General features: G+C 51.3%; 1 protein-coding gene across 1 annotated transcript in view; it reads left to right on the top strand.

Moving 5' to 3' along the window:
- Positions 1–9,971: 9,971 nt before the first annotated feature.
- The window catches only part of PTK2B (protein tyrosine kinase 2 beta), a 161,950-nt gene continuing 159,849 nt past the window's right edge, over positions 9,972–12,072 (top strand). Inside the window, exon 1 of the mRNA XM_075556481.1 lies at positions 9,972–10,138. The gene's annotated coding sequence lies outside the window, so the exon portion shown is untranslated. The remainder of the gene's footprint in view (positions 10,139–12,072) is intronic.

Raw genomic sequence — 12,072 nt, 5'->3', positions numbered from 1 at the left:
AATCTAAGCAGAATTCTCGCCTGCTATCGGGCCCTCACTCCCTCCAACTCCCAATTCCTAACTTAGTTTGTTGTTGTTGTTGTTTTCTTTTTTTCATTTTACAGTCATCACACGGAGGACTCCCCTCGTGTGCTTTGATTCCTGGTCCCGTATCCAGTAGAGACAATTCTCCGTGGATCTCTTATATACATAAAAAATTTTTTTTAAAAGAGTTTGTAGATGATCCCGGAATGTTTCCGTGGAGTTTGCCCTGTGAACAGTTTGCTCTCGCTGCCTTTCCCAAGGATGTTCCTTTGTGAATATCCTTGGGAGACAGAAATCGTTTCCTTCCAGGCAAAATCCAGACAAGTTTACACCCCCTCTCCCAAAATTATAATGGGTTCCCTGGTGGCATTGTAGGGTGTGCACTGGGTTGCTAACTACAAGGTCAGCATTTCGAATCCACATGGCATTCCATGGGAGAAAGATGTGTCTCTACTCCCGGAAACAGTTCACAGCCTCAGAAAGCCACAGGGGCAGTTCCAGCCTGTCCTTGTCGGTCGCTATGAGTAGGAATTGGCTGGATGGCAGTGAGAATAAAGGGCTCAGGTTCTCTCTCCTCAGGGTTCCTCCCAGGGTGTATGAATTCCCCTGGCCCTCCAGGTATAGACTTGGAAATCAGGACGCTGGAAACTGACTCAAATGGCGGGGTGAGACTGTGATGTGGCTGTTGCCATGACTCATACACTGTCTTCTGCAGCTGCATCGGAAGACGTCTACCAGCATCCTTAAAACTGTGGCAGGCTAATGTGCAAGTAAAGTAAAAATCTCACATGCTTCAGGGGATTTAAGAATTTCTTATAAATTTCTCCTCAAAGTGGCCCTTTTCCCATAATGTAAAGGGGATAAATACCATTAATTCTTAGTGCCTTTTGTAGTGTTTTTTATATGTGGTTCATATCCCTCACAGGGAGCTTTCTGAAAACATAAATTCCTGAGCTCACTGCAGATTCAATGACAACTCTGATGGGTAAAGCCAAGTAGTTCTTGGGCATCCTAAACTTTGGATGCCTTTGTGGTAGATCCAGTCCTGGTCTCCAGTTATTTATGGCTGTGGTTTGATTAACCCTATGCCCTTCAGGTCTGGAACAGAACTCTCCTCTGTGGCTCAATTTTCAGCCCCAAAGTAGTTGGGCCTAGAAGGTGACAATAGTCCTAATGAGGTATGCATACCTTAGAATGGTCAACCATTTGAGACCAAAAGGGTAGCCCACAGACAAAGTTCAGAAGGTTAGAAAAGAAAGAGGAATGGAGGCAGGAACCCCAAAGAGGTAGGATAAGTGATGTGACATCGTGAAGGTTGTAATCAATGGGAGACAAAATGTACATGAATCGCTGAATAGTAAACAAATGATGTATTCTGCTAACTTAAAGCCAATTCACAATAAGAAGTTTTAAACAACAACCAAACTGTTGAGGCAATTTCCACCAAAGGCCAGACGACGAGGCTAATGATCTTACACGACAGGTGTCTCCTGGGAACTTTGTCTTTTCTGGCCTCGTCTTTCACTGCATTCTCTTCACTGTGTGTCCTAGTTTCAGAACTGGTCTGTGTTGCTATCTGGATGCTTCATTCTGTCCTTAAGTGATGTTTCTTATCTGTGTCACACTCCTAAGTGGGGCCACACATCAAATCAAGGGTGAAGGGTGGAATGTTTGCTTTGTTTTGAGTCTAAAGCAGAAAGTATGAAAACTAGAACACAGTTAAAACAGTTCAAAAGGGAGATGAAATGATAAGGTGTCTGGGTTTGACCTAGCTGCATCTGCCATAGTCCACGTTCCGATGTGCTCTGCATGACAGCCAGGCTATTCACATCCCTGGTCAATGGTCAGAGGGGGTTCACCAGAGGCCTAATCCATGGTATTTCACTTTCTTTTTAAACTGAAACAACTTTAAAATGGGTCAAAGGGTAGATCAAAAACTAAGATCTTACATTTTAACCAATTTCAGGTTAAACATAACATAATCAACTTCATGATGCTCTCTGCAAAGCAAGACTATTCACATCTCTCCACTATGATCAGAGGGGGTTCCTCAGAGACTTAATCCATGTGTAGACTCTGTCCATGCATTTTTGGGATTCCACTGTCACCCACAGCCTTCTGCAAACCAACTATTCACAATTTAAGCCATTCCCTCCTTCACATTTGGATTGGATTAGTTGCAGCCGCTGTTTAAAGGCTGCGTGTTTGAAGACAAGCCTTTAAAACCCCAGACACTATTCCTTCTGAAAGCCGGGCACCATCTAGTTTCTTCACCACATGTTTCCATAGCACCCATGTCTTCAGGGATCTCTTCACGAGGGTGAACATCAAGCAGGGCCAGGTCATAAAAACACATTGCTCTCAGACTGGGGCTAGAATTAAGTGCAATACCAAAATCCATTCCTGCATCTGTGGTTTATGTAGATCCCTGGTTTACCTTGGAGACATCATTGTCATTTTGTTTTGTTAGAGAACTTTGCGGCATCACTTCCAGTGCCGCCATCAAGGCCTGTTCATAGCAACCCTATAGGAAACAGTGTAATTGCCCCTACATAAATTAATCTTGAACCAATAGTGTCCTCAAGTAGTTCTGGGATTCAGAAAAGATCTTGGTTCTATTCTCAGCTCCACCATTCACCCAGCGCATGACCCAAACACATTGTTTCATTTTCTGACGTCCATTTCCTTACCTTTAAAACAGAGATTGCACTGATCGTTCAATGTTCTTTCCAGTGCAGACATACTGGAATAATTTTGTCTTCTGCATAATCTCAGTAAAGAAGAAGATTAAGATTTGACCAGACTCAAGAGGAGAGAGATGATCTTGGTGACTATACCCAAACTGTTAGCAACTTTTGTTTCTTCCTTCAGTGAGAGAACTCTGAAGTCAGAGCTGGTGATGTTAAGGCTGGTGTCACCTGGGCTGAGCCATATTCTCAATGCCCTTGCAGTTTTTATGTAGTCAGTCTTCAGGGCAAGATCTGATCTAATGCCATCACCTCATCATCCGATCGCCAGTCCTTTGGAATTAAGCCAGTGGCCTGCTGATCCTGAGAAGAATCATCCACAGGCTGCCATTTCAACTGCTGACTTTAAATTACTTGTCTCTGTAGCCAGCAGTCTGGCATCTGACCTGCCAATCTTGGGTTCATCAGCCCTGTAGCTACTTGACTCAGAAGAAGCTTCCAGCCTCGCATCTGAACTTGCCCACTTATATAACTGCATGCATAGACTATTTCCTTAGCTAAATCTCTCTGTGTACATTAACTTCATTGCTTTTTTTTCTTTAGAGAACCCAGCCTAAGACAGGGCCACTGTATACTAAAATATTATATAGGCTCTCACTGCCTCTAACCTCCTTCCAAAATTCCTGATTTGTTTTTTGATATTTGTTTCTTCAAACTGGGGTTTATCTCTGTTGTATTTTCTTATCATTGGTAGCCTTCTTGACTCTCTGTTATATCTTTTCTGTGTTGTTTCTGTATATAAAACCCAGGATGGGTGAATCTATACAGACAACACGTAGACTGAGGGTTCCTGGGGCGGAGTGGGGTGGGGTATGGCAGAGGAGGTGTGGGGTGGGGTATGGCAGAGGAGGTGTGGGGTGGGGTATGGCAGAGGAGGTGTGGGGTGGGCTATGGCAGAGGAGGTGTGGGGTGGGGTATGGCAGAGGAGGTGTGGGGTGGGGTATGGCAGAGGAGGTGTGGGGTGGGGTATGGCAGAGGAGGTGTGGGGTGGGGTGTGGCAGAGGAGGTGTGGGGTGGGGTATGGCAGAGGAGGTGTGGGGTGGGGTGTGGCAGAGGAGGTGTGGGGTGGTAATAGAGGACTAATATCGAGGAACACAGAAGGAAGCGATGTCTTGAAACTGGTAGTGATTGGATAACACTTCTTGAAATGACTCAACTATTGAATGTTATGATGTCTGCATTCTGCCCCAATAAAGTGATTTGGGGTGGGGGAGACAAAGGGATTTCACCACAAACTTTTGAAGCCCTCTGCTGAAGCCTTAACCATCACAGCCACTGTTACTCGTACTGACGAATGTATGCCATTGTTGAAAAAAAAATCGATGTTTTACGGTGCTGTTGAAAATGAGACATATCAGCTAAGGAGAGAGCAGAGTAGGGAGGAGTTGTATGATTTGATGCATACAGCTAGGAAATACTCAGAGGGAGTGGACTTCCTGGATATAGTGGTTACATAATTTCATGTCAACTTGATATATAGAATGTAGGAGTGGAGTCTAGCCTTTCACTCAGATCACAGCCTGATGGTGACTCCTTGTGGGAGTGGCCTTCTCATAAGGAGGGACCCCTCTCCCTCTGCTTCACCTTCCCGTTGATAAACCACCTCGGGCCACACTGATGACAGCCAGACCCCTGGAAATGTGTCCACTGCCATTGGGTCGACAAGACTTTGCACTCACCACCCTGTGATCTTCCTGCACTCTGCATCATTGCATGTGGCTGCATTGAGTCCGAAGAAGAATTTATAGACTAGTATCAGACTTATGGACTGGACTAGGATGTTTGCCTGATGTCTTTTATTTAATCTCCCCTTAGAGGGCCGTGGCTTTAGGAAGGTTGAGAACCACTGTGTTAGAGGATGACTGTAGTACCTCCAAGCATCGTACCTTTATCTAGAAATAGAATAGGGTCATCTCTCCCTTGTGTATCTCATTTTCAAAGCTCTGAAACCTTTTCATAAACCTTCTCGTAGACTTCCCCTCATACCTCCTTGGCCAGAACTGGGTAACATGTCCATCTCCAAATTAATAACTGCCAAGGAGCATTTGGGGGGGGGGAGACAATGCTCTCTGCTTCCAAAAACAGTTAAGGTCTCAGAAACCCACAGGGACAGTTGTACCCTGTCCTATAGGGTTGCTTGGAGTTAAAATTACTAGGTGACAGTGAGTTTGGTGAGGAGAATTACTGGCGGGGTTGTGGGGGGCAGGGCGTGTGGAGAGGAGGATGGACGCGGCAATAGGACTAGACAGAAAAAGGAGGACTGGGATTTATTATTCCTGGAAGGATCCTTAGGACTCAGAGATCGAATGACTTTGAGGTAATGAGGGACTCAGGGGAGCCAGCCGGGTAGCTTTGAGCCTTTAGGACTGGGGAGAATGCTCTTTCCATGGGGAAGATGGGAAGATGTCTGTCTGTTTTAGGAGCGATATGAGTGAGACATGGTTGTCGACAGGAATTTGGGGTGAGGGGGAAAACCTAGATGTCAAGGAATCAAGACATTTGATCAAAAGTCTTTTTTTCTCCTTATTCTTCTTCTCTTGTCCTGGCCACCCACTTCTGCTCTGCTCTGTCCCCAGCCAGGTGCTTCCACCAGCGCTCCCTCAGCAGGAGACAGACAGGTGTACACAGGAGAGAAACACGCTTCTCTCTCTCGTAGGCACAGCACACTAACCACCCACAATGACCCAAGGAGTGGGGAGAGTTATAAGGGTGCTGACGGCATTTATGACAGGTTGTTTTAAAGGCAGGGAGCAGGTAGAAAGGTGTGGCCCTGTCCCTGGAGTCCCTCCCAGACTGCCCTGCACAGCATCTGAGTAGACAGATGAAGAAGGTCAAGTTAGCCACCCCAGAGAGTTTCACAAGGGCTCTTTCACAAATGAGGCCTCTGATCCTGTGCCTCTCTCCCACAAGGAAACCTGCGCTTATGCAAGTCCATCACTGGAGCTTTCAAAACAATTGCTCACACAACCTGCATGTCCGAGTTTAGATGCATACAATGCCCTGATTATAACCAAGTCCTTTTCCCAAGTCTGCCTTTGGGTTGAAATTGTAAGTACGTTGGAACGTTTAGGTGTGGTTCGTGTCTACCGTTAGTCAAGTGTTTGTCTCAGTACACAGTGGATATGCATCTTTGGATGTACCCAAACTTTGTAGAAATACTTTCAGATGTGCTAAAGCACGAACCGCTAGATGGACCTCAGGACAGTCGGCTGCTGGTGGCTATGGCTGGCTTCTGTCACAGCGAGCCGGACAGTATGTGAGACGTGTGCCAGCAGAATGTGGCTCCTGACCTGCTGCTGTGTGTGCTGTGGGGACTTACGGGGATACACAGCTGTGCAGTCCGAGTACCCCCACACGATGACTTTTCACAGGTGGGGGGCACGAAGGGGCCTCAGACCCCATGGAGTGCCCAGCAAGCAGTGGGGCAAGAACCCATGTGTTCAAATTCCCTTCTGCCTCTGGCTGACTAGTGGCCTCCCTGAGCCCTTGGCTTTGTTCTGCACGGTGTCTGCCAGGCCTGGCCAGGCTCAGGAAGTCAGTTTCACAAGGAATTTCTGCCATGACCCCGTGCCCACCAGGGCCAAACCCACCCAGTCCTTTGCCGTCCTCATAGTTAGGATCACGCTGCAGCACATTGTTGCGGCTCCTTTGTCAGTCCATCGCCTGGATCGTTGTCCCCTCGTTTTTGCTGAGCCTTCACTTTATCTCACACGTTGTCCTTTCCGCCAGACTGGCCTCTCTCCATAATATGGTCAAAGTGCACGAGACAAAGTCCCTGCCACCCTCGCTTCAGGAGAGAATTCTGGCTGCGTTCCTTCCCAGACAGCTCCGTGCCTCCTTCTTGCAGCCCACGATCTACCCAAGGTACTTGCCAGCCCCATAATTCAAACGCATCCATTGAAGCCTGAGGGGAGTGAATTAGAATTCAGAGAAACTGACAGATTGAGATAGCTACTTTGCGTTTAATGGAACTCTGATGCTAGTTAATTTAACGATCCAGGAACTTTTATTGGGCGCCTTATGGGGGCTGGTTTGAAACTCCGGGGTAGGAGGGGGTCGGGGAGGCTGGGTAGATAAATCAGATATTCGTACCACCTGCCACCCTCCATTGCCTGTATCTAAAAATGTACCTTCCCCAGAATTACGGGCTAGCGAGATTGCACTTCGCTTATTTCACCACAGAGGGGCGGCATACACAAACTCCCCCTTAAAAGCAAGGCTGATTTAGCTTTGCCATTTTAATCCCCACCGGCACCATTGGAGTACAGGTCCTCAGCAACCCACGCAGGGAGCTGAATCTCCACGCCACTCGACCTTCATACCTCGTCCCCTGTGCAAGAAGGCCCAGGGGCCTCTCACAGTCTGAAATGGAGGAAACAGTGAAGTGGTCAGGGGTTTCCTTCTGACTCGGATTAGCCATCAACAGTCACAGATGCAGGGGTCAGGAGATAAAACATGGTTTTACACTTGGGCAAGAGGCTGCAAAAACCTGCTTCCAAAGCGTCCTTATAAAAAGCAGAGATGATACTTCGATGCCTAAGTTGCTCCGGGCCTTTGGAATCGCCTCTGTCCAATGTGTGGCGGGCTCAGCTGGGCGATGAAAAGGTGCCGGCCCAAGAAGGACGGATGCAGCCAAACTGCTGCATTGGTGAGGAGCCTTGACTCTTCCACGGACCGCCCGGAGAATGGGACAGACCAGTCTTAGGAGAGGGACACCTCGGACGCTCCTTCGATGCAAGGATGGTGAGAGTCTCTCTGTCTTCCTTACTTTTGACACCTCGCCAGGAGGTGTCAACAAATTGCAAGGGAAACCCTTAATAATACAGAAGGACAAATGCAGCCCAGCAATGGGTCCCTCTGAACTGATGGTCAGGAGAGGGTGCAGGTTCTCTTGTGGGTGAGGTTGCTATGAGTCGGCTTAGGCGGAGTGAGACCACTGCCCGAACTGCTCTGAGGCGCCCCTGCCTCTGCGGTCAGAGTTGGAAGGCACAGCCACCCCTCAAGTGCAGCGTAGACCTGCCCTGTGGCAAAGTCAAGGCTGTGATCTTTCAGAAGTAGATCCCCAGCTCTGTCTACCCATGTGCCTCCAGCACTCACCATGCAGCTCTTGCTCTGGGCACTTAACCATCCGACCACCCAGAGATTTCATAAGACCCCAACCTTTGACTGTTGAGTTGATTCCGACCAGAATGGCCCTACAGGACAGGGTTTCATGGCTACATTATCAGGATATGTGATCAGGAGGGAGTAGGCCCCGGAGAAGGACACCATGCTTGGTGGCAAAGCAGAGGGTCAGCACAAAAGAGCAAGCCCCTTACCAAGGGGCCGCTGCACCTCTGAGCTCAAGTGCAGCAAAGCTTGTGAGGGTGGCCCAGGAACAAGCAGCATTTTGTTCTATTGCACATTCGGTCACTACAAGTAGGAACCACTTGTCGGCACCTAAAAACAATGAACCATCTTTCTGCAAGCAGTCTGCCACCACCCAGCCCACGGGTCAGAACTGCACCACCAAACCATCCCCAAGCACGCCATCTCCCTTTCTCATTCCAGTTTGCCCTACCTGGCCTACCTTGTCCTCTCAGGCCAGTCTCCCTCCAACATGGCCTGCAGAGAGCAGCTGTGCAGCCACCAGCATGTGCTGCAAGTCTCCATGTGCACGCTGATGGGTCCGCGAAGAGGCTGAACACAAGCTCGCGCAGTGACGGCTGTGAATGGCAATCCGATGGGCTGTGAGTTGCCATGTTTTGGAGGCGGAGCCCCAGGTTCAGAGAATCTGGTTTTCAATAGACATGGAGTAGTGTCTTCATGCTTTCGGAAACATTGACTTCAGTTCTGTGGCCTTGGACTTGTTCATGAATCTCACTATGTCTCCGATTTATTTTCAGAGGCTGAGGATAATTCAAGGAAATATGGCAAATTAAGTGCTTCCTTAGCAGGAATATGGGCACTTAGGGGTGTTTGTTAACGACTGGTCCCTGGAGTCCGGGGCGGGAGGGAGTGAGGGCGTGTCTTCAGAACTGCGTGGCAGCAGGGCTGTCACATATGGGCAAAGAGCTCGCACACTGCACAACTCCAGGGGGTGCCATTCTCTGGAATCACGTGGGGTGTGGCATCCTCCAGAATTGTTTGTGTAGCAGCACAGCTCCAGGAAAGCGACCCCAGGTCTTCACAAAACAGCACAGAAAGAAGTCTGTGGCAGGGCCTCTGGGGAGGCCCCCTGGGGATGGCGGGGACAATGAGTGCACTCCACAGCTTTTTTTATCCTAGGCAATCCCCCCCCCTCCTCCTGCTCAGGAGTGAGAACAGGATGTCAGGGTCATGCCCTCTGGAAGCAGATGGCCAGGCCTTTCTTCTGAGGCTTCTCTGGATGGGTTCAAGTCCATTCGGGGATTCCCGGAATCTCGAATGAGAGAGGAAAAAGTGTTCCTTTATGCCCTTGGGAGCCTAAGTGGACTAGTGGATTGCACATTGGGCTGCTAACTGCAAGGTCAGCAGTTCAAACCACCAGCTGCTCTTAACCCTGGCACAGATTTCCAGTCTCAGAAACCTCACAGGGTCGTTCTGCTTTGACCTTTGGGGTCACTCTGAGTCAGAACTGTGGCCATGGCATGAGTTTTGGTTTCTCTGAAGGTCACTCCCTTTGGGGTCTGGGGAAAGGGTGGAGCAGATAGACTGGGAAGCCAAGGGTCTGAGACAAAAAGAGGCAGTCAGGCTTTCCTGGTCAGGGGCCTAGTCCTTGATGGCCAAGGGGCTTGGCGCTGCTCTCCTGCAGCCCGAGATGACTCACCTGACTTCTCTCTCACACCTCCACAAAGGACCGGGACCACTCTGAAACACAGGAGGGGGAAGCGTGTAGTGTGCCTGGCAGGTAACTGTCCCCCCACCCCACCCCATCTGGAACACATCTGCTGCCTAGGGGGGCGGGGGACATGAGGAACAAACGCGGCTGCCTCCCGGGCCGCAAGTCTGGGTCCCTCCTCACAGGGGGCGCATTCCATCAGAAGACCCCAGATTCCGTCCCAGGCCAGCGCGGGCGGCTCACGGAATTGGCGGCGGCGTCTATTTCAGAGTTTATGGTAGGAGGCTGGAGCCGGCACACACGCACCAACACAGACAACACACCCCACCCTTTAAGGAAGTGGGTGAAGAGCGGCAGGGGTGTGGTTAACAACTAGAAGGAGGCCTGGGGGGAAACACTAACCTGTCAGCGCTGTGACTCCGCGCAGACTGGCAGCCGGAGCCCGCCGGCCGCCCGCTCCGCAGCCCCGCAGCCCCGCGCCCCCGCACCTGCGTCGGCCGGCCACTCACCTGCGTCCGCCCCGCCGAGCCCGAGCGAAGGTCCCGTCCGAGTGCGCACTTCCCTCCGAGTGAGTCCGCGCCGCGATCGACCCGGGACTGGGCGTCCAGCCGAGAAGTTGGCGACCAGACCCGGTGGCAGGGGCCGGGGGTGGGTCGGGCTTCTGGCGCCTGGGACCCGTCCGGAGTTCCCGGGACGCGCGATGGGTGCTCACTAGCCGGCCGCGGGGCTGGAGGGGTGCTATTTTGGGAATTCATTTGCGGCTGAAGGGTGTTTTCCCCTCGTTTTCCTCTTTACCTATTCCGACGAGGTGCGCCGGCGGGGGGTAGCTGGGGGGGGGGGGTGGAGAGGGGGTGGAGAGCGCGGCGGTGGGAAGGCACTGGAGGCCAGTCCGCGGGCCTCGAAAGATCAGCTAGCAGAGCAACCCGCCGGGTTTTCTGAATCCAACTTCAGCTCCGCGTAGACTGTCTCCCCCTGGTCCCCGTGTCCCGCGGGCCTTTCTCCCCATGCCCTCCAGCCCCCCCCCACAGGGGCCACAGCCCCACTGCCAGAGCCTCCACCCGCCCCTGAGAGGACTCCTTCGCAATCAACCCCTGTAAGGAAGTCAGGAACGTGTGTGAGCGTGTGTGTGCGTGTGTGCGTGTGTGTGTGTGTGTGCGTGTGTGTGTGTGTGTGTGTGTGTGTGTGTGTGTAGGACTTGCCACACTGGTTCTTTTTGAAAGTGCCACCTCGATGGCACCGCGGAAGGGTTAAGCTCAGCTGCCGCCTGCTCTGCTGGCTGGCTGGCTGGCTGGCTGGCTGTCAGGCTGTGCGTGGGCAAACCCTCGGGTGGGTGAACGTGCAGTACATGTGTGATGTTCTGGGCCCACCATGCCCCACCACCTGCCCTCACCCTCAGCCATATGACACTGGCATCTCCCACCCCCGAATCGAGTCTTGGCGCTAACCCCCACCAGGCTCTTGTAAGGGGGTGCCAGGAAGAGCAAACAGAAGCCCACCCCATGGAGCCTTGTGAGCTGGAGATGGGCTAGCTGTCAGTGGACCTGTAGCTAGACCAAGGCCAGCTGCACAGGGCACCCCGCGTGTGTACTGCAGGCGAGGCCCCTGCACTCCGTAGCTCTTCCCTCCTCCCCTGACCAAGAAATGCCCTGGCTGACCTGACCTCACAGGGTGCCTTTCCCAGCTCCAGTGTGGGAGGGGAGAGGAGGAAAGAGCAATGAAAAGGTGCCTACAGATATTTATGTAGAAAGGAAGCAGGCTCAGCAGCACTGCTCTCCCAAGGGAACCAGGCGCTGGTCCTAGTAGGAGGTAGAACAGGGAGTGGGACAGCGCTCACAGCCGCGGCGCTGGTCCTGGTACAGCGAGTGGCCGGTGCTGCCACGTGAAGGTGCTGGGTGCAAAGGAATCCAGTCCTAGGGGCTTGTGGGTGGAGGCGTCAGGGGTACAGGAAGGCTTCCTGTCTGAAGAGATTCTCAGCTAAGAGTCCAGAGAGCCGTACACATGAACCAGGCAAGAGAAGGCAGGAAAAGAGGTCTCTTGTCTTCATGGAGAACAGCACGTTCAAAGACCAGAGGGTAGAATCAGCAGGACCTGATGCACACAGGAAACTGAAAGCAGCTCCGCCTGCTCAGGGCAGAGCCAGTGCAGGAGCACAAGGAGGCTGCAGAGGTAAGTGGAGACAGCACCAGAAAAGCCTGGGAAGGGTTGTGCAGGCTGCCATGGCAACTCCTGTTGGAGCAACACTTGGGACCTAGAGCCAGGCAGGCAATTTCCCAGCATGCCTCCAGCTCAAGGAGAGGGCTTGCCAGGTTCTCCAAATGAAAACACAGGATACCGGAGTTATGCGTGAGTTTTAGAGATGTGCTGAATAAGTTGTGTTTGGTTTGTTTGGCTTTAGTGTAAGTATGGCTGTTTGGTGTAGCGTTGGGGACACACTTAAGCTCCGAGACTTTTCCTTACTTAACTAATGGAGATTCAACTTTAAGTGGGTATCCCTTGTTTTAT

The sequence above is a fragment of the Tenrec ecaudatus genome, chromosome 8 (assembly GCF_050624435.1).
Source record: "Tenrec ecaudatus isolate mTenEca1 chromosome 8, mTenEca1.hap1, whole genome shotgun sequence".
NCBI classification, from domain to species: domain Eukaryota; kingdom Metazoa; phylum Chordata; class Mammalia; order Afrosoricida; family Tenrecidae; genus Tenrec; species Tenrec ecaudatus.
This window is presented reverse-complemented; position numbering and strand designations above follow the sequence as displayed.